The sequence below is a fragment of the Ipomoea triloba genome, chromosome 2 (genome assembly GCF_003576645.1).
Source record: "Ipomoea triloba cultivar NCNSP0323 chromosome 2, ASM357664v1".
Lineage (NCBI taxonomy): Eukaryota > Viridiplantae > Streptophyta > Magnoliopsida > Solanales > Convolvulaceae > Ipomoea > Ipomoea triloba.
In genome coordinates, this window is record NC_044917.1 from 22,594,758 (window position 1) to 22,617,339 (window position 22,582).

Sequence of the window (22,582 nt, forward strand, 5' to 3'; positions counted from 1 at the left end):
CCCGCTGGCGGAAATAGCTTAATGGTAGAGCATAGCCTTGCCAAGGCTGAGGTTGAGGGTTCAAGTCCCTCCTTCCGCTCCTGGCTTCGTCGTTTAGTGGTTGAGCTGACCAAGCAAGTCATTTGTTTTTCTTTCTTGTGTTTTCAGTTGCTGTCGAGGGGGGCTGTCAAGTCTCTTGCTTCTTTCGTAGCTAATGTTCCCCGGCCGTCTAGCATGCCATTCCTTCTCTCATTCTAAGCAGTCGAAGTGGTATCAGTCTTCCTCCCATTCTTCGAAGTGAGGTGCAATATCCTATTCTATTATTCTGTCTTCGGTCCGTCAGTCAGCAACACCAAGGCAAGATCGATTCAAGTACAAGCCGAAGCCCAATTGCAGCTACGCCTTTTCAGAAAGCCCTTACTCCAAGAAATTCAATAGGCAGCTCTTCCTCCAACGGATTCAACGGCATCGGAGTCGTTGGCAGCAACAAGAGCTAAGACCGCATTGGCTTGGCTTCCATGTCCTTCTTTTTCTTCCTTGTTCGCAGCTACCTATGAGTGAACGGTCGATTCAACTATAGTTCTGGCATCCTTAACATCGCATATTCACGAGCAAAGAGTTTTATTTTCTTTATGCCCATATCTCGGTTTTCAGTAACTGATGTCAGTGTATGGATGGAGGAAGAAGGGTATTCCAGATTTTAGAGAAATTTACTAGTTCTTGTCTTCGCGCTACAGAAGCTCAGGCATTCTTTCTTAGAACAGAAGGTCAAACTCATGACGAAGTCTGAAACCCTACTTCTTTGTTGACTACAGAAGCAGTGCTTGGAAGTCAGGCTCGAGGGATACTCATCTTCGGATAATTCAATATCCAATCTATGAACCACAGAGCGCTAAATAGACAAGCACTCCCTCATCTAATGTTTTAGTTGCCTAGTAGAGTCAAGAACTCGGAGCCTATCACAGAAGAGTGCCCCGTGGTCCTCTCAAGCGCTGAGGGCTCGATACCCTATATGTGCTTATCGAAGGAGTTGAGCTTGATTCTCATACAAACTTGCAAACAATCAAGAAGAAAGAATAGCATAAACAGAATAACATCATCAAACTAATAAAGGCGCAGCAGAGTACTCTCTTTGATGGGAAAGCATGCATTTCAAAGAAAATCTCACCCACAGGAAAGCATGCATTTCAAAGAAAATATATATAAAAAAAGAACTTCTTATTAAGAAATAAAGAAGAAGACGATTATATAGAAGATTGAAAATCGATTATCATGAAAAAAAGAATAGATTTCGAAAAAAAAAAAAGAAGATTGCTTCGACTTCAAACATGGAATTACATGTCATGCTTAACATAGAAGAATCCAATGTGAGAAAAGTTAACGAAGGACCAAGGAGGAGGAGTAGGAGAGTAAGCCACTCGACAGGAGAAGAGCGAAGACAGATAGAATCGAAGCGAAAAAATTAGTTCATGCCATGACGATCTATATGGAAGGGAAGTTTTGTTGCTGCATTCCTCTTGAGAATGAAAAAGAATAGAGATATTCTTTTGATCAAAAAATTTGGTAACGTAGATCTTCTAATTCGCCAGAATTCGTTGATTGCTCCGTACGAATTTACAATGGAAAAACTCATATTCGTTTTAAGATTACTGAAAGAAAGGTTGGTCATAAATTTGGAGAGTTTGATTTTACACGGAAATAAAAACCTTAGAGAACAATATTGGACAGGGAAGAAAAAGGGGGAAAAAGTGAAGTCTAAGTGCATATGGCACGCAAAGGAAATCCGATTTCGGTAAGACTAGGGCTCTTTGATTTTCTGATTATTATTATTTACTACTTTTTCTTTGTTATCTAGGGTTGGATTTGAATTTATTTTTTGAAAGAGTTCAATCCATGCTTGTTAGAAAATCTCTCTTGTAACTCTTTAGGCAGCTTGGACGGGGGGTCTTTTTTTACCAATCTTTTGGTATATCTTTGACCAGGAGAACATGATGGCTCCAGTAGGAGGGGAGGGGGGAAGCAGTTCTGGCGCCAGCCAAGGATGGACATCTGTACTAGGAAGCAGTTCTAGCGACAACCAAGGATGGACATTGATAAGTGCCAAAAGTAGTCGTGTTTTAGGGGTCATTTAGGTGTGAAATATGCTATGTTAGATGTCCATTAGGCCTAAAAACATACTAAGATAGGATAATTTCATTGCATATAGGTTTAGGGACTAATCATGTGTGTTTCAATATAATTTGCACAAATCTTAAATTTCGTAGGGCATTCCGGCGACACTTCAATAAAACGGACGTAACCAGAGCTAGGAATGTCCGAATGAGGCGAGGCAGGTGGCTATGGAACCGTATCGTCGAGAGCTACAACATAGAAGAAGATAACAGAAGAAAACTTCACCACGCACGCCCACACGCGTGGTGACACGCGTGGTTGCGTACTGGAATGCACCCACGCACGCTCACACGCGTGGTGACGCGCGTGGACGCGACATAGCGCAGAAATAATTAGGGCGAGATTTCGGAGGCTATATATATGGCCTTTATAGGTTTTTCAGAGGAGCCCCAATTTCCTTTAGATCAGTTTTCTTAGGGTTTTCTCCCCTCTTGGGGGAAATCCTTTTTCTTTTCTTTAGAGTAGATTAGATAGATAGATTTTCCATAGATTGAAGAAGCAAGATGAAGGATGAAAGGAAGATGGAGTAGATCCATAGATCTCTAGGTATATTGCTAAAACTTTTGTTCTTTAAAGATTGCAACTTTAATCTATTATTTTGGTTATTTTTGCTTTGTTGATCTTTAATTTGATAATGCTTGAGTAGATTAGTTGAGGGGTGTGTGTGCCCCATGTTAGATCCTATGATTGATGCTTGAATTTTGTCATATGAATGTGAAAATGATGAAATGGGTTTAGTCTTGTGTGGTTGAAGTTTTTCATGCTTCGCTTCTATTTCAGCCGGAATAGTTAGTGAACCGAATGGAAGTGACAGAGTGCGCGATAGCGGCCTCTTACGAGCCCAACTCACCCACATTTCCGCCCTTAGTTCGAAAGGACGAGGTCCAAGAGGAGTGGTAGGCAAGGTGTTCGATAAAATGCCTCAACCGAATGAGGATTGAGAGTCTGAGTGTAACGCCACTCGGTATAAATACCATGACTCCCTAGTTCAATCCCGAAACCCATTTCCAAGCTACCTACGATAATCAATCATTTGGCTTAGCATCGGCATGCATCCCCTTCTTTTCCCTTTTGTATTTTCTATTTCAATCTTACCTTCAAAACTATTCACACAACCATCCATGAACAAAACATCTCCCAACGATTCTTGCAACTCTTGCCTTTCAACATCCTAAATGCCAACACTAATTCGCTCCAATTTATCATCCTTGAGAGACACGACACTCGGGGAGTCTTGACTCTTCGTTTTAACACCTTCCATCACACATTCACTCACACTAAAAGTCACAACATCAAAATGGTGCCGTTGCCGGGGATGGCAAACGGTTTTGAATTGTGTTGACATTTTTGAAGTAGATTTTTAAGAGTTCTTGAATTGCTTTCTTTTTGTTTGTTTTATTTTCTTATTTTTGTTACTTGATTGAAGAAGTGAGCTTATTTGCTTTGAATATTTTATTGCTCACTTGCAACTACTTCTAGTTGCAAAGAAATTGTTGTTGGCTAAGCTTTGTGCAGGAAATTGTCTACCATCAATCACTTGAAGCTTACCAATGAGTGCTTATCCGTATTCCCATGGTTACCCATACCATGGAAGACCATATACAACAAATATTCCACCCCAACCCTATGAACCTTACCCATATTATTATCCAAGTCCTTATTTGTACCCACCACCACCATATTCACACCCGAATACTTACTTTGATTATACCCAAGAATCATATTCATATGCTACCTCATCTACGCTTAACCATGAAAGAATTGAGATACCCACATTTCGAGATGGAGAGGAATCATTGAGTTCTATAGCTGAGAGGATTAACAACCAACTTATTCAAGTCATGAAGGAGATAGATCCAAATTGTGAACCGGCATTAAAGACCATAATCCCTTCAACCGTTAAACCTCCATTCCACTATGACCCTCCACCAAATCATAACCTTGAGAAGAATTGGTATTCTCATTCTTACACTAATCCTAGTTATCTACCCCCACCACAACAAAATGAAAAATACCTTTATAAAACACCACCTTTTGTGCAAAATTTCACTCAACCAATGCCCTACGAGAGACAAACATTGTGAGTACCTTCCACTGGTCGATGATGAAATTCAAATCTTGAAGAACAAATTAGAAACATTCATACAAATGGCCAAGGAGGATACCATCAACCTAAGAAATGAGATTAGAAGTGAATTGAAGAAGAATCTTGTCACTCTTCGCGAATAAGGACTTCCGCTGGACGAAATTGAGACTAGAATGCTATCAATGTCGGAGGAGTTCATGAAGAAAATGCTACCACAAGTTGATGACCATTTCATGGGAACTAACCCGACAATGGAAACCTATCCGCAAAGTGAAGGCGAGATGGAAAGAAAGGCTAAAAATGAAAAGGTGAGTGTAGAAGAACAAGAAGAACTTGATGCCCCGGTACTTCAAGAAGTTTCGACTTTCGAGTTGAACATACCACAATGGGAAGAGATTGAGAGTGAGGACGAGGATCACATTGAAATTGTGTGGGAAAACAAAGAACCCACACGGGGTAAAACTTTCCCTCAAACTCTTATTGAAGGTTCTTATAATATTTGTGAGGATGACTCCTTTACAATTCATGATAATCTTGATGAATGTGATAAAGTTTCTTTTTGCTCATGGGAGTGTGATTCCTTACAACTGTGTGATGATAATTTGGGGAGTGAGGATGATATCCAATCTTTTTATTCTTGTGAAAGTGAGTTTTATGTGTATGATGATCCTGTATTAGAAGATGAGAATTTCTTAGAAATCGTAGAAGAGAAGCAGGATCAAGGAAAGAGAGTTGTCACCCTTGACAATCCAGTAGAAGTTGTGTCGGGAGAAATTGCTCTAGATAGGATAGAAGGTGGAGAGTGTTTATATTGGGGAGTCTTTAAGGAAAAGGTTGCAGGGGTAGGAACCTATAAGGAGAAAGAAGAAAAGGGGTATATTATCTTTGAACACCTTGAAATAATACCCCAAGCTTACTTATCGTTGAATTTTATTTTCCTCTCCTTAGTTTCCAAATTCAAGGATGTTTCCCATCTTCGGGCATACCTTGAATCTAAAGTTCACGGGACACTTGGTAAAGGTCCCAAAATCAGTGTGCTTCGAAGGATAGAGCACACCACGTTTGGCCAGGAGACCTTAAACCATGGCGCACTTGGGAGGCAATCCCAACGTTATCCTTAATTAGATGTTAGAACTTTATTTCTTGTTTACTTTTTCTTTTCCTTTGTTATTAGCAATTTTCTTTTTAGAATAGCCTTGCTTGAGCTAACATTGCAGGTGATTTTGGTGCTAAGCCATGACAAATTGAGCTAAACCGGATCAAAAGTGGAAGGCAAAAGCCGGGAGATGAAGAAAGTGATCAGCACTGTTGTCCACGTTGCCCACACGCGTGGTGACAGGAGTGGAATCTTTCCAGTGCTGATAAGTCAGCGTGGACAGGTCTTGACCAGTTTTCTTGCATTATTTTCTTTTCATCCAATTTTATGAGTCTCCAAGGTTTGGCCGTGCCAAAAATCATCTCCTATCTTGATTTACATATCTTTCTTAATTGCTTTGGTTTTAATTACTTACCTTGTTTTCGGATTTATACTTTCATTAGGAATAAAAGGACTTTTGTCAGACCATCGCACGTCAATTGGTTGTCTTCTTGCGCTAACATTGTTTCATGTAGCTTGGAAAATGAAGGCAAAAGAGATGCTAGAAGCTTAAAGTGTGGAAATGAAGGGATGCTTACTTGGTTGTAAACCTCTTATCCCTTTTACCTTTTCATGCCTCGTTGGTTGTAAACCTCTTATCCCTTTTACCTTTTCATGCCTCGTTTTTCAATTCTAAAGTGTCCCTTTTACCTTTTCATGCCTCGTTTTTCAATTCTAAAGTGTGCCTTTTACCTTTTCATGCCTCGTTTTTCAATTCTAAAGTGTGAAAATTGAATTGTTATACGTGTTCCTTGCATACTTGATAAACACATGCGATTTTGCACCCACAAAATGCTATATTGTTGACACCCCACACCCCCGGAAACACTTCTAAAGTGTGGAAAGGGTTTGGTTGATTTTGAATGGCTGTGTTCCTTTGTTCCACTTGATCCTCAAGGCAACATCGAAGACGATGTTTGTTTTAAAGTGTAGAAAGGACGCACGTTGTGCTTTAATTGCCTTGTTTGCTGGATTGATTTATTGGTCTTGTCTTATGGGTGTGTTTGATATCTAGAGAGTGTGTCATTGTTCACGTTATCTAGGGAGAATGTTAATCATATGCCAAAAATAAAAAAAAAAATTCTCTTTGAATATCCATGGGAAGTACCCATTCTTTACCAAGCAATTGGTTAGACCAAATGAGCTTTAAATTCTTGTATGCCTACATGATATTCACCTCTTACTTTGCTTAGACCTTAGTCAATGATCTCTCGAAGTGGGAGTGTGAACCCCTTAATTTTAGAAAGATAAGTGAAAGCGAAGCCCGGAATTAAACTAATCCTGGTAGGGCATGGGGTAAAAGGTGAGCCTTTGGTGAGAAATGTGAGTAAATCCCGATTCCCAAGTAAAAGGCATGAGGGGTTGAAATGGTGAAAGTTTGAAAAAAAGGCTTAAGAAAAATGTTTGGCCACTCCTAGAGATAAGATCCGAGGATAGCCATCTTGCTAGGATATGGGGCAACCATTGCACCGTCTTCAAACAAGCGTGGAGATCCACGTGAAGTCGGTTATCCCAAAGAGATTCTAGGAGATGAGAAAATTGAGAGGAGGTGAGCCGCCCCGCTTGGATTCGGGCACCCATTGCATTGACCTTCGAAAAAGCATGGAGCTCCATGTGAAGTCAGGTCGCCCGAGAATGAAATCTGAGGGGGTTGAGAAGAAAGAGAGATCGCCCAAGCCATGGCGATGAGCGGTCCATGCCCCTACCCTCACTTATTTTTACTCGTTGGGCTTTGGCATTTAGTTGAAAAGTATTGGTTGAGGTGTGCACATCGTTCCCACTAGGGGGCTCGGCTTAAAGGCCTTTGTAAAATCTAAGGTGAATTTAACTTGGATTGCATGCTTGGTTGTATGAAGGGTGTGTGTGTTGCATTGTCCAAATGAGACCTTAGGGGTTTGCTTCGTTTGTATATTCTTAGAGTGTATGGCATGTGGTTACCATTCTGTGTAGATAATGTGCGTTATTTCACCCACTCCATTGGCTACACACTAGAGTTAATAGACCGGTTAATTGATTGAGTAACATAGCTACCTTTGGCACTTAAATGATTAGCGTTTAATTGTGAATTGCTTGAGGACAAGCAAAGTTAAAGTGTGAAAACTTTAATAAGTGCCAAAAGTAGTCGTGTTTTAGGGGTCATTTAGGTGTGAAATATGCTATGTTAGATGTCCATTAGGCCTAAAAACATACTAAGATAGGATAATTTCATTGCATATAGGTATAGGGACTAATCATGTGTGTTTCAATATAATTTGCACAAATCTTAAATTTCGCAGGGCATTTCGGCGACACTTCAGTAAATTGGACGTAACCGGAGCTAGGAATGTCCGAATGAGGCGAGGCAGGTGGCTATGGAACCGTATCGTCGAGAGCTACAACATAGAAGAAGATAACAGAAGCAAACTTCACCACGCACGCCCACACGCGTGGTGACACGCGTGGACGCGACACAGCGCGGAAATAATTAGGGCGAGATTTCGGAGGCTATATATATGGCCTTTATAGGTTTTTCAGAGGAGCCCCAATTTCCTTTAGATCAGTTTTCTTAGGGTTTTCTCCCCTCTTGGGGGAAATCCTTTTTCTTTTCTTTAGAGTAGATTAGATAGATAGATTTTCCATAGATTGAAGAAGCAAGATGAAGGATGAAAGGAAGATGGAGTAGATCCATAGATCTCTAGGTATATTGCTAAAACTTTTGTTCTTTAAAGATTGCAACTTTAATCTATTATTTTGGTTATTTTTTCTTTGTTGATCTTTAATTTGATAATGCTTGAGTAGATTAGTTGAGGGGTGTGTGTGCCCCATGTTAGATCCTATGATTGATGCTTGAATTTTGTCATATGAATGTGAAAATGATGAAGTGAGTTTAGTCTTGTGTGGTTGAAGTTTTTCATGCTTCGCTTCTATTTCGGCCGGAATAGTTAGTGAACCAAGTGGAAGTGAGAGAGTGCGCGATAGCAGCCTCTTACGAGCCCAACTCACCCACATCTCCGCCCTTAGTTTGAAAGGACGAGGTCCAAGAGGAGTGGTAGGCAAGGTGTTCGATAAAATTCTTCAACCGAATGAGGATTGAGAGTCTGAGTGTGACGCCACTCGGTATAAATACCATGACTCCCTAGTTCAATCCCGAAATCCATTTCCAAGCTACCTACGATAATCAATCATTTGGCTTAGCATCGGCATGCATCCCCTTCTTTTCCGTTTTGTATTTTCTATTTCAATCTTACCTTCAAAACTATTCACATAACCATCCACGAACAAAACATCTCCCAACGATTCTTGCAACTCTTGCCTTTCAACCTCCTAAATGCCAACACTAATTCGCTCCAATTTGTCATCCTTGAGAGACACGACACTCGGGGAGTCTTGACTCTTCGTTTTAACACCTTCCATCAAACATTCACTCACACTAAAACTCACAACATCAGACATCTGTACTTGGAAGCAATTTTAGCGCAAGTTCTGAAGCAAGTGTCAATCAGCCACATCCTGTCCCTTCGAATCCTAGCCACATCATGTGCCTTGAACAATCGTTTAAAGAGACGCATTGCGGGCAAGATGGTCATATCGATCTCCTCTCATCTGGATTCTTATCTTGGGATTCCCATGATTAATAAAAGGGTTTCCAAAGATATATGTTCAATTATGCTATTGTTAAAATGAGAAAAAAGCTAGCTACGTAGAAAACTAGTTCCCTGAGTATGGCGGGTAGAAATTAAAGTCCTGGTCCAGGCTTCCTTGGCTACGATTCCAGGATACACTATGTAGTCTATGGCTCTTCCGACTAGTATTTGCAAAGACATTGATAAAATTTGCAAAAACTTCCTTTGGGGGCATTCCGAAGACACCAGAAAAATTCATATCGTGAGTTGGTCCGTGGTGTGTAAACCTCGAGATGAGCGGGGTTGGGGCTTAGAAAAGCTAGTGACTTCAACCTAGCTTTCCTCACTAAGATATCTTGGCAAGTCCTTACCAACGAGGATAAGTTGTGGGTTAAGGTTATTAAGGATAAGTACATTAAAGATGGAGATATTTTTAATGCAAATATTGGGAATAATAGCTCCTGGGGTTGGCGTAGCATCATGAAAGGTAAAAATATTCTCGAGAATGGGGTGAAATGGAAACTAGGCACCGGCTCATCGATTAATTTTTGGCACAACTAGTGGGTAGGAGATAGCCCCCTTGCAATGGCCCCTAACGTGAATGTGTCAAGCAATAGTACTCAAATGAATGTCAGTCATTTTATAACTCGGAATAAAATCTAGGACATAGAGGCCTTGGAAGGATTTCTTCCTAGTAATATTCTTAGTACTATAAGGGATATTCCAATTCCAATCACAACCAACCATCAAGACTCCCTCTCGTAGCCTTTCACAGGTACAAGTTTGTTTTCTGTCAAATCTGCTTTCTCACTCATTGTAGGTCATCAGACAGAAGAGGGGGGCTACGGCTGGATCTGGAACATCAAATGCATAGAGCAGGTAAACATTTTCATATGGAATATCATCACTAATGGACTTTTTGTCAACTCAGAACGAAAGAGACATAGATTGACATATCAAGGAGACTGCCCAAGATGCGACGAGGATGAGGAGACGTTGGACCACCTGTTCTATCTGGGTTCAACGCTAGCTCTCATATGCCACTGGTGAATTGGATCGAAGAGAGTAGTTCGGGCAGTACGCGAGGACCGACAAAGAGCAGGTGGTGAATTCTATTTTCACTTCTACTATAGATCTTATGGAAAGCCAGGAACAACCTCGTCTTCAATAATGTGTCATCAACAGCTAGAGAAATTATGAGGCATGCGACATGCGAGGCTATAGAGGCATAGAAGCTTTTACTCAAAAATCAAGGTCTCCTGCTAGGGAAACAAGTTTGGGTCTGTTGGTTCCCTCCGCGTCAAGGATTCATAAAGCTTAATACTGATGGTGCCAGAAAGGCCAGTTCGGGCCAGTAGATGGAGATGAACTCCTCGGGTAGAGATGCGAACCAATCTTGTGATTGGTCGTTGAGGGTCGCGAAGAATCCCCAACACATGACGGTATCGCTTGCCCCCGTCATCATTATAGCAGCCCGATACCGATTGAGATGAGCCCGGGGGTCGGCTGACCCCGTGAAGGCCTTGATGGTTGGGAATCGGAAATCCCTCGACAAAGGCTCGTCCATGATTTCCTTCGTGAATGGGGTGGTCAATACATCTTAGGGTTCCGGTGACCTATCTCGTGTTTCTATCTTGCGCTGGAGCTCATCCATCCGTCTTTGCAATTTCTCTACCTCATCACGACGGGAGCTTGATGGTCGGCCACGAGTCTCACCAGAGTGCTTCACTTGCCAGGCATCTTCTTATTGCGGCGGAGCGCGAGGCTCCTGACGTAAAAGCCTTGCTGTTAGCCGAGACAAATTGACCTCTCCGTCGAGGTGGGGCTCGGGTGTACGGAGTCGGCGAGTGCTTGGACCATCCTTACGCCTTGGAGGGTCGGGGCCGAGCGAAAGAGCCGAGAGGCTCCCTTAGAGCCCATCTACAAGCTAAGTCAACAATGCGGTAGCTTGCCGAAGCACGGCAACCCCCTCTTGGAAACCCGAGGTCAGGGGTGGAGGTGGAGGTGGGGTTGGTCGACCTTGGCGATTATTGTTGATTTGATCCCTGGGGTCTCCTGCCGACCTCACGGGGAGTGTTTGCTGACTCGTGATCCCGTTGGCGTCGTTGGCATAGGATGGAGTACGGGTACCACGAGAATTATGAGAATTACGGGATTTAAACCATGACCTTGTCATAGCTAGGTAGGGATATAGCACACTCGAGCCTGACGTCGGCTCTCAATGAAAGTACCAATGATGGATTTTAATAATCCGGTGGCTCGAATTAATAAACCCGATAAGATTAAAAGAATTGTCAAGGTAAAATTAAACTAGGAATGTTGTAATGAAAGGAGAAAATGGATAATCACGGAGATAATTCTTGTATTAAAGCCAATACAATGCTATTACGAAGAGAGATTCGTGTAATAACAAGGCAAGTGTGTTCTCAGCACAAGATGTGCCTTAATGAGACATAGAGGAATGTTTTTATACCATCTTTCAGCCCTAACCACCACCACCCCCCCCCCCGAAAAGAAGGTGGGTGGTTGCAACAACGTTAAATAGCGTCTGATGCTAAAAACACCGCGTCAACCGAATGCCCCAAGCCTCGGCCAAGTACGAGACTCGTCCGAGATGACCCCGTGGAGGGTTGGCCAAGATGACCCCGCGGAGGGGTCGGCAAAGATGACCCCACGAAGGGGTCGACCAAGATCACCCCGCGGAGGGTTGGCCAAGATGACTCCGCGGAGGGGTAGACCAAGATGACCCCGAAGAGGGGTTAGCCAAGATGACCCTGCGGAGGGTTGGCCAAGATGACCCCGCGGAGGGTTGGCCAAGATGACCCCGCGGTGGGGTCGACCAAGATGATCCCGCAGAGGTGTCGGCCATGATACGGCAAAGCTTGGGCCAGTTGGGCTCAGCCGAAGCTATGCTCGCTAAGCCCGAGGTCGACCAAGTTCGATTTTCAGGTCATCCCCGATGCTTGAATCAGATTCCGTCCATGTTGATCTGCCACGGGTCCATTTACGATTTATCCATCAATTTGAGATTATAATAAAATTATATACTCCCTCCGTCCAATTTTATGTGTCTAGTTCGGTTATCGAGACTTGACTGAAGTTATGTTTAATCTAATTTTTCATAATATTAAGTTTAGTATTAGTATACAATATTTATATATTTAGAAACTACACTAAAAGTAATATTAAACACACAAAAAAATCAAATTTAAAAATAAGTAAAAAATATTAAAGAAAATAAACAAAGAAGAAAGAATTAATTTAATCAATGAATAGTAAGTAAGATATAAAATGGGATAGGGGTATTATTTTTCATAATACTTTATTTCAAACCCTTCAACCTTACCTTGCTTCCAACTTCAAACCTTGGCTATGTTAACCATCGTTTCCGCCATCGCTATCACATTATTGCTGCTCGACTCATTGCGATGCCTTCGGATTTGGAGACCAAAAAACAGCATCCTTCATCCCTAGATCCAGAGACAAAGGAGGGAAGAAGAATAAGGCAACTACTATGAATTGAAACAAGTCAAAAAAAAAAAAAAAAAAAAAAAACCCTTAGTTATAAAAATTTCCCATTAATTGAAAGATTATAATCTCATCTATCTATTTTTTTTAAACAAAATCAAATATAACACTTTTTAATAATGGGTCACACTTGTGTGAGACCGTCTCACGGATCCTTATTCGTGAGACGGGTCGGGTCGGGTCGGGTCGAAACACCATGCAAATGTCACACTTATATGTGCAAATATTATACTTATATGCTCAAATATAATACTAATTAGGAATACAATTTTTGTTACTTATAAGAGAAAAAGTGTTACATTTTTCATAATAAGTAATGTTGACAATTTTTCCTTACTTATAAGAGAAAATATAATACTTTTGAGGAAAAATGTAATACTTTTAAATCGAAATGTAAAAGTATTATATTTTCCTATAAAATATTACATTTACCCTTATAAGTAACAAAATTTTTATTCCTAATTAGTATTACATTTGAGCATATAAGTATGACATTTGTGCGTATAAGTGTTACATTTACCTCATGATGATCCGACCCGTCTCACGGTGAGACGGTCTCACACAAGTTTTTGCTTTTAATAATTGACTACGAATCAATGTATATCATAAATAATAATAAATCAGTTGCTCATTAATGCCGAGACTTACAATTAATTATAATCTGTATTTATTCCATAATTACATGATTCATTTTATTTGTTCAGTTTACGTACTATTCTGCTATATCATTGATGTAAGAAACTCTTTTATGTTTGCTTTTTTTTTTTTAGTATTTTGTTATAACTTTTAAATTAAATAATTGTGTGTGTTTAATAAAAACTTTTATAATATACAATAGTTTTTAAATATATAAATTTTATACACTATTACTAAATTTAATATTATGAAAAATTGAATTTTAAATAACTCTAGTCAAGTCTAGCTAATCAAACCAGAAACATGAATGAAACAAATGAATTATATTGAAAATGTACCAATCTAGTCATTACTGAAGTTTAATTTACATATTAAAGGATTGCACCCAACTCCATCACCCTTGCCCAACTCTATTATTGAATGAAAATGAGTTTTATGTACCACAACTCTTTTATTTGGAAAGTCGAAACTTTACTTTATATTACATGCATGCTTTAGGTCTTTAATGCCTTGTACAGTCATTCACACAGATATGCCTGCTTTTATTTACTAGTGGCATAGATTAGATGTAATGTTCATTGTAAAGAATTTTTATTATTAAAAATAAAATATTTATGATATTTTTATAATTACCTTGTGGTCTAGTGGCATTCGGTGTCCCGGTAGGTTGAGAAAGTAGCTATGAACAGATACTACATTGTAATAGAGTCAGTAGTCCTCAAAAACACTAAACACATATCAATTTCTATTTATAGGGATCAATATTTTTAGGATCAGTATTCTCTCAAAAACACTGAACACATATCAATTTCTATTTATAGGGATCAATATTTTTAGGATCAGTATTCTTATTAGGCCATTGAATCATTATAATCGTCAAATTTATAAATGTACCAAACCTCCGGGTAATATAATAGCTTTGTTGAAGGACGATCAACATGGAATCCCTAATATTAGAATCCCTGTCAGGGATGTCCAACTCTCAGTTTAGTCTCCCGAGTTGCCCCTCCATACAATGTAAAAATTTATAAACATGCATCATGCACGAGGGCTATTTACACATCAATAATTAGTCTATTTTCATATTATATATATATATATATATATATATATATATATATATATATATATATATATATATATATAATTTAGGTGTATTGTAAGAATGGTAAAAATATGACACAATTTGTTCTGTGAAGCCTCTTTATTAAATTATTTTTTAATGAAGTGAAATTTTATTTCTATTGAGTATAAGTTAGAATTGTAATGATGTAGAGAAAAAAATGTTGAATTTCAAATACAATAAAATAATGTAGCCAATATGACTAACTTTTTAAAAGTGACAGCATTTTAAGGATGCATATAATCTTAGTTTTATGGTTCAAATGCTTTAGAGCAGACTCATTAGAGGTTTGTTGTGAGTTAGTTGGTGAGGTAAATGAGAGAGAAGTGAGGAGAAATCGATAAAAATGAATTTGTATAATTTTGAATATTTTGTAGGCATAAAAGAAAAAAAATTGGTGCGCGGTGTGCTCATCAAAAGCCCCCGCAGATGCATGCTTGCTAGCTGACAGCCATCCTGAAAATTATTTTATTTTTTCCTTTATTTTTACATAAGTTCAATAATTTTTTTATTTTTTATTTTTGCAAAAGAAAATCATTTTGAATTTGAATGGGGGAGGTTTGCTCTTATGATTGATGCTTATATATCTACTTTATATAACTACTTTTGGTATTGAAAAACTTTTTATCCTTTTGAGGGTTGATTGACTTGATTGTCAATTTTAAATATAGCCTTGTTTGGTAAATGGCTGTTGGCTGATTGGGTTGGCTGTTTGGGTTAGAAGGTACGATTTGTTAATAACATTAGCTGATTGTAAAAAGTTGTTTGATAGATTAGCTGTTAGCTGATAGCTGTTTGGTATAATTTTTTTTTCTCAAAAAGCTAATTGAAAAGGCTGCTTTAAGTAGCCGGCCTTTTGAATTTTAGTATTTTAGAGTTACAAAAAGCTTATTAACCAAACAACTAATAGTGATCAAATAAGCCAAAATTAGTTGACAGGCTGATTATTTACCAAACATGACCTATATAATTAACTTTTTTGCAGTGATTAACATCAACTATTATGAAAACACAACATTCCAAGGAACAAGTACCACTCAAGCTTTTCTTTCAAAAAAAAAAAAAAAAAAAAAAAGTACCACTCAAGCTTAATCAGAATAAATTGAGATTTTTTATGGTATCGATACCATAAAAATCTCAATTTATTCTGATTAACACAAGTGCCGGTATTCTGATTATATATTTAGGTTGTGTTTGGAAACCCAAAAAATAATTTTTCAAAATTATTTTTCAAAATTTTTGAAAATCATTTTGCGGGTTTCCAATAATTGAGAGAGCATGAAAAATGGAAGTCAATGGAAAAACACTTCCGGTCAATGAAAAAACACTTGGGGAAGTCATTTTCCATACCTTCTTCTACCTAACCTTAACTTGCCAGACAACCGTCGTCGCCATCGCTACCAGCCGCCACCATCAATCGTTGTTCGTCACCAGCAACCAGGTCATCGTCATTCGTCAGCCGACGTCACCACACCCATCACCACCATCATCAACAGCCAGCATTGCCCCCCCCCCCCCATAGCTACTGCCATCGTCAAGCTTGAACGTAAGCCACCTTTGTTTCATAGCCAGTCGTCGATCTCCACACGAAATAACCCCGTAGCTACCGTCGTCTATCTCCGCTTCACCATTGCTGGTCTGCTGCAGGGGAAAAACTAGGTAGGGATTTTGGACTAGGTTTGACTACAAGGTGTAGATTGTGGGCAAGTTTTAACAACAACAACAACAACAGCAGTTCTGCTTATTTTCCAAAAAATGAATCAAACACACCCAAGACATTTTTCAGGAATGCAACCAAACACTGAGAAAGAAAATATTTTCAGAAAAATGACTCATTTTTCATAAAACATTTTCTAGAAGTCATTTTCTTGATTTCTAAACACAGCCTTAGTAAAATTAAGTATATTAGAAATTTTATGTTAATAATATAAGCGAAATAATATAAATTTATTAAATATAAAATATATTTATAAAAAAAGAAAGTAATGAATCTTTTTTCAACATCTTTTTCTTAAAATAGACAGAGTGAAAATATTTAATTATATCTAATAATTGCAAAGATTGTTTTTGAGTATTATTAATCGGCCTCAATCTCATAACCTCCCATTCAGAAAAGTCACTACACACCACTTGATTATGAGGTCATCAACCAAATAATTGCAGACATATTACTAAAACTCTTTAACAAATAATAAGTATGGGAGTAATTATGAGAATAATAATGAGTATGAGAATCTTCTCTTGTACCAACCTATATTGTCGTTACACTTGATGTAGAATTTTCCTAAAATTGAAAATCTATAATCTTTAATCTGTGATTCTGTGCCAGCTTTTAGCCTGCTTGCATGAGTAAAAATAGAGTTTGGTCCATGCATTTTGGTAATATACATACCTTATCATATAATTTTGACTTATTTGATCACTATTAATTATTTAATTTAGTTAAATAAATTTTTAATTAATTAACATTTTTTATAACAGTTTATTATTCCAAAATATTAAAATTCAAAAAGTTGTTCAAATCAGCTTTTTCAATAATTTTTTGAGAAAATCATTTTGCATGTAATCAGCTATCAACTAACAAACTAACCGCTAGTTTACCAAATAATTTTTTACAATCAGCTAATGTTATCAACTAGTCACACCCGCTAACTCAATCAAGTAACAGCTATTTATCAAACACTTCATTTAAAATTCTGAAAAGAAGATCGAATGGTCCGAACATAATTCTCGTCATTCCGAAGTAATAAAGTTTAAATTATTGAAGGTATGATGGGGTCTCTTTTGCCTTTTTGGAATGATATATCTCAATACTGTAATCGAACTCATACTTATCCTCTAGCTCTTATCTACAGAGAAGATTAAGGTGTGCATTTTTTTTTATTTGGAAAAAGTTTTAAATAGGCCACTGAATTTGTACAAATTTTGTAATTGGACCATTTCACAAAAAACAATTATGCAATTAGGCCATTAAAGACTAAAAATTGTACAAATAACATTTTTTTTATAAGTTACTTCCAAATTTCCTTTAAATATAATGTCATAATATCAAATTATACATATATATATATAAAAAAAAAAACTATTTTAATTACTGCTTCAATTCAATGATGAGTAAGCAATCATCATCAGAAAGAATAAGCTTATTGGTAGTTAATTAATAGGTGCCGACCAACCTTAACCACCATTACCTGTCAAACCCATCTGTGCAGTTGCAGCTTCAGCTTCTTGAAGAATTAAATTAAAGAACATGCATGCACTAGCTCCATCGAAGAAATAATGCTTTTCTTTTTTAGGTATGAAATGGAGATTCCACCATGGAAGTAATATATATACCTCTAATTGCCTGTTGTTGAGCAAAGCAAAAATTCCTGTGAATCTGAGGACAACAAATTCATTAGTCTCATAAAATTCATTATTTAAAAAAATTTATTTATGGATATTGTGTTTAAAGAGTGAAAATTGCTTCTTTCTGACCACGTGTACAATTGCGCATTGTGTACAAGTTTAGTGGCGTATTTGACACTTTTTTCTTTTTATTTTTATTTTTTTAAAAATGTTACTTATATTTTTTAAAGTATATATACTGGTTATTTAGATTGAATAGAAAATAGGATGAAAATAATAATATGCCTAGTATAACTTATTTATTTTTTACATTTAATATAAAATGGGCGTAGTGAAATTAACTATATCAATTTTGTTAAAAACTGATGTAACAAATTTGTGTTATTATAGTGTACGTAAATTTCTAGTCAAAATGAATCTAAGCGTCACTTTTCATTGTGAGATATACTTAAAAAGTTGTTCAACTTCACATGTATGACTACATAGGTTTTTTTAAAAAAAAAAAATAAAAAATAAAATTTATTAGGTGATGTATTAACTCATGAACTTGATGGTAGGTAGACCGCTAATGTAACCAATAGTTACATCATGGACCCGGCTTCACGTTGGGTGGACCCGTATCCATTTACATACTGAATGTTCACAATTTGAATTTTGAACATTTAGTATGTAAATTGTGATCATTCAGTATATAAATTGTGAACATTCAGTATGTAATTAAATTGTGTATTTTGAACTCGAGTCTACCTTGCAATGTGGACCTAGGTCCACATAATAAATTGCCTAAGAGCAGTTGTTATATCGTGAATCATGGTCCACAAAGCTTTGTGGACCACGGTCCAAAAATGACATCGTTTCTTTAAATAAAGAAATGGTTGTCGTCACATATTAACGGAGCTCCGCAAATGAAATTACAGTTCATCTCAAATGATATTGCCTCACATTTGTTTTTATTTTATCAAATGAAATTGTAGTTATATCAAAATGAAAATGTAGTTGTGTTGAAAGGAAATTGCAGTGATAAAATGAAACTGAATAACAATTTCACATATTTGAGTGTATATTGTCCAATGAAACTGTAGTTATATCGAAATGATACTGTAGTTGTGTTGAAAGGAAACTGTAGTGTATTAGAGCCATCTTGCTAGGATTTGGGCAATCATTGCACCGTCCTTGAAAATGCGTAGAGATCTATGTAAGGTCGGTTGTCCCAATGACGTTATCCTAGAAGATGAGAAAAGAGAGATGAGGGGTGAGCCGCTTTGCTAGGGTTCAGGGACCCATTACACCAACCTTCAAACAAGCATGGAGCTCCATGTGAAGTCAAGTACCCGACGACGTTACCCTAGGAAGTGAGAAGAAAAGAGAGACCGCCCAAGCCATTGGCGGTGAGTGGTCCATGCCCCTACCCTCACTTACTTTTATGCATTAGGGCTTTGGCGTTCGGTTGGACGGGTTGGTTAAGTTGTGTACATCATTCCCACTAGTGAGATCGGCTTAAAGATGCTTGCAAAATAGAAGGTGAACCCAAAAATTGGATTGCATGCTTGGTTGAATGGTATGAAATGGTTTTCCAATGCTTAAACTAGATTTTTAGGGATTTTTGCTTCCTTTGCATATTCCTAGAGTTGAATGGCGCATGTTTAACACTCTTTGTAGATAGTATGGGGGATCTCACCCTCTTCGGTTGGCTACACCCTAGCTTGCTTGGCCAATTGGTTGATTGAGTGACATTGATATCTTTGGCACTTAAATGATCTTGGCTTAAATGTGAATTGCTTGAGGACAAGCAATCTAAAATGCGAAAATTTTGATTGGTGCCAAAGATACCTATAGAAAAGGGTCTAACTAGGGGTAGTTGGTGATACTTTGTTGCCCGTGTGTGATCAATTTGTGTGGTATTAAGCTCTAATGTGCCAACTCTTGCAAAACTCTATCACATGGTATGTTTGGAAAGACTTCTTGTAGGTTTGAAGGGAACCAAGGCTTAGAGGAAGGAGCAATGAAAGAAAGAAGAATCAGTGCTTATCCACGTTTGGTTCCACGCATGGACTAGGCATGGAATATAACCAGAAAGTTCCACGCATGGATCCACGTGCGTGGAAGTGAGCGAAAGTCAGTTTAAGTAGAAGATCCACGAGCCGTTCCACGTGTGGACGGGCTCGTGGATCAGCTCCTGTGGGCAAAGATGAGAAGATCACTTGGAGGAAGGCTATTTAAGGGAGCTTAGGTTAAGAAAGGCAGAGGACCACCATCTTAGAGGAGTTCCACAATTTTAGAAGAGATCTAGAGATTGTAGAAGAAGATTAGCTAGAATAGAGCTAGAATTAGTAGATCTTGGCTACGAATTGAGGATTGAAAAGCTTGTGGATTACATTTGCTATTGCTTTGGTAACTCTTAGACATTGATTTACATTGCTTTTAATTTTCAATTGCAATTTCCTTTTGGTTATCATTTGAGCTTTTAGATCTATTTTCCTTTCAATATCTTACTATGAGTAGCTAGGTTAAATTGGGAGTTAGATGCTCTAAATTAGGGATCATGCATGTTTTATTTGAATTCTCCCAATGAATTGAGAAATGCAAGTTAGGTTTCAATAGTTCATGTGTGGTTGATGTTTGGAGATATTTGTTCTTATTTCCACCCGGGATAGGTAGCAAAGTGGAAGGAAGTGGTGGTAGCTAGTGAGATATCATACCATCATGAGTCTCACTTGACCACATTGCCGCCCTTGATCTGGGAAGACGAGGCTCGAGAGAGGTGGTAGACCATGTGTTTGATATAATGCCCCAACCGACTGAGGATGTGGGAGTCCAAGCGTGACGCCGCTTGGTGAAGGTGTCGTGGGCTTCCTTGAACGAGACTTGTTTGCATTGCCTTGATGCTACTTTAGTGACCGTCATACATGAGACCTAGTGAAGGCATCCACCTCCTCTCTTTAGTTGATCATTTACATTTGTTTTCATTCAATTGAACTCTTGTCTCATGATACTTTTGCTTTTGTTGATTTTAGTAACTCTTTGACAATTAACCCTCTTAATGTCATGCATTTGACTTGATTCCAATTTTCTATCCTTAGAGAACACGACACTCTGGGAACTTATTCCTCGTTTACAAACTATCATTCACCACGAATACGAACAATATCATGTCACTCTCGGAAAGAAAATTATTCAGTTCTACATGTCAGTCCAAGATTTGAAACAGTGATATTAAGATCAGGTCTTGTGTATCGCTCAAACATTATTTTTTTAGCCTTCTCTTCGAATGTGTGGGAGATTGTTGAAAAATCATTCAAATAGAAGACTTTAGTCATTTTATTTTTCCTTCTCCTATTAATTTGGATCATAGTAGACTTACTTGTCCGCATTTGGCAGGATTGTTGATGTTGGATAAATTCTTGAATTGAGAGTTGGTTGGTCCAAATCCCTTTTCCTTTTCTATTTTTCTTGTCCGCACAGCAAATCCTTAATCTATGCTTTAATTTAACATTGATTTTGTGAATGTTGTTTGCTATATTTCAAATGAGTGGATGGTGTGTTTTGTGAGTGAGTGATGCAGCATAATGAATGTTGGGCCTTCATGGCTGAGGAACGAAGGATGTACTAGTATATAAATGAAGGTCCATTTATTCATTAGGACAGATTGATCATTATTTTCTCTTTTCATAATCCAACGCAAATTCCTTTATTTTCATATTGCAATCATTCCTTCACTATCATATCGCAATCCTTTCCCGTATTTGTCTGAGCTTTGAGAGTCCAATCATTATTGCATGCATGTCCACACAGCTGTGTGGACCATGGTCCATGCAATAATTTGCCTTGAGAGTCAGGATCATCCTACGTCCTGCTATTGCAAGCCCGACGCAGCTTACATGTGTTCCCTATCGAAAGCTAAACGAAAAATTCATAATGCACCGTCCCCGAGAAAATATTGCTTTTAAGGTAGTGTTTTTAAGAACACGACATAGGCTTCATTGTGCATAAAAACAATCATTATTGTGTGAATCATAGTTCACATAGTTGTGTAGACTATAAACAAAAAATATGTTGTTTTTATACATAAAGCACATTATTTGAAAGTACATTATATTATCAAATAATGTACAATCAGTACACAAATAATGTACTTTTAATATATTAAAAATGTATCTTGTGTTCAGAAAAAAATACATTATTTGGATACTAAAAGTACATTATTTTGTATAATATACAATCAGTGCATAAATAATATATTTTTAGTATATTAAAAACATACTTTTATTATGGTTCACACAACACTGTGTAGACTATGATCTAAATAATAATTTTCCATGTAAATGTGTACAGTTTTTGTGTTGGGCCCAATGTTGCAAAAATCAAACATAGACACTAGGCGGCGCCCGGCTGCAGTGATTTTTGCCAAAATCAGTCATCTCCGCGGCCGGGCGCCTAACCATTAAATTACTATTCATATAAATTTAATTAAAATATAATCAACCATTAAATTAATTATATAATGATTTTAATAAAATGATAATTAAAGAATAGGAAAAAAATATGATAGATATAGGTGTATGGTAATAATGATGGAGTTATCAATATTAGAATTAAAAAGAATGTGTAATTTTGTCTAACAAGAATGTAGTAGGGACAATTTTATCTAAAAACATTTAAAGTAAAATGTATACCTTTATTAGCATAAAAAGAGGGACATAAATCAATAATATAACTTTAATTGAGACTTATTATGTTTTTAGATTTAAGTATATTCAAGTATTCAATAACAATTCATTCTTTCTGAATTCATATTCTTCTCAGATTTATTATTCTCATCCCAACTAAAGTACTCCTCCATCCCATTTATGTGTCTAGTTCGATTGACGAGACTTGACTAGAATTATTTTTAATTCAATCTTTCGTAATATTAAGTTTAGTATTAATATACAAAATTTATATATTTAGAAACTACATTAAATGTACTATTAAAC

The 22,582-nt window shown here is 37.5% G+C and overlaps 1 non-coding gene across 1 annotated transcript; it reads left to right on the forward strand.

Annotated features, from left to right (window-relative positions):
- The first annotated feature begins 7 nt into the window (after window positions 1–7).
- Window positions 8–79, forward strand: TRNAG-GCC. Its single transcript has one exon. It is a non-coding gene; the product is annotated as a tRNA-Gly (tRNA).
- Window positions 80–22,582: the final 22,503 nt, after the last annotated feature.